The sequence below is a fragment of the Vombatus ursinus genome, unplaced genomic scaffold (genome assembly GCF_900497805.2).
Source record: "Vombatus ursinus unplaced genomic scaffold, bare-nosed wombat genome assembly UNPS02014945.1, whole genome shotgun sequence".
Classification (NCBI taxonomy): domain Eukaryota; kingdom Metazoa; phylum Chordata; class Mammalia; order Diprotodontia; family Vombatidae; genus Vombatus; species Vombatus ursinus.
Window position 1 is genome coordinate 26,533,228 of NW_020954723.1, and position 925 is coordinate 26,534,152.

The 925-nt window shown below is 43.5% G+C and overlaps 1 protein-coding gene across 1 annotated transcript in view; it reads left to right on the plus strand.

Moving 5' to 3' along the window:
* Positions 1 to 925, plus strand: part of DPF3 (double PHD fingers 3) — a 241,970-nt gene that overhangs the window by 30,607 nt on the left and 210,438 nt on the right. The gene's annotated exons all lie outside the window — the stretch shown is intronic.

Sequence of the window (925 nt, forward strand, 5' to 3'; positions counted from 1 at the left end):
TGGCTAAGTACATGTGCTTGTGAGTGTGTATGAAATATTCTCTCTCTCTGTCTTTCCCTTTCTTCTCTCCCCTTCCCCCTTTTCCTTTCCCTTCTCCCCTCCCCCTTCTTCCCCTTTCCTTCTTTCTTTCTCTCCTCCTCTCATCCCTCTCTGTCTCTTTTCCCATTCACCCCCCCCTCCTCTCTTCTTTCATTGCTTTTTCCATATTTCTGGCTCTGCTTACCATTAAATTAATAGGAAGAAACAGGGTGGGAGCAGACCCCAAGCCAATCTGTCAGAACACATCTAGGGAAGTTGCAGCTAGGTCAGAGAGCAGCATGTCCCTCTAATAAATTGGTTGAATCCTAGGTTATGTGTTTTTGAGGTGAAAACTCTCTCTCTCTCTCTCTCTCTCTCTCTTTCTCTCTCTGTCTCTCTCTGTCTCTCTCTGCTTTTCTCTGAGGACTGCTGCAGAAGCTTCCCAGAGGAAGGGGGCCAGGTCACAAATAAACAGATCCCAAGATATGAAACAGAAATGGAGATACCCATAGGAAGGTCACAGAACTGCTCAGAAATATCTAGAATGAATTGGCTGATTTAAACCTCTGCTTACTATTATTGTTAGTCTTATTACTTGACTGTAAACTCCTGCTACTTTGGCTCTTTTCAGAACAGTCGCTAGAGTTTAGCAAATCAGAGCAAATTGTCTGAGACTTTGGGAAGTTCACCTTGTTGTTAGTTTAAGAACTAAATGAACAGAACTTTGAAATGACTCTGCTTCCTTGGCAGGACAGAAAGAACAGTGTGTGTGGGTGGGTGTGAGGGTGGGGAAAGTTGGGAAATGCCCCCAGGTGGTGCTAAAAAAAAAAAAGCAAAAAGCTTGAGGTACTCATAAAAAAATGAACTATTTAATCCCTCTGTCTCCCTTCATCATCACCACTCATCT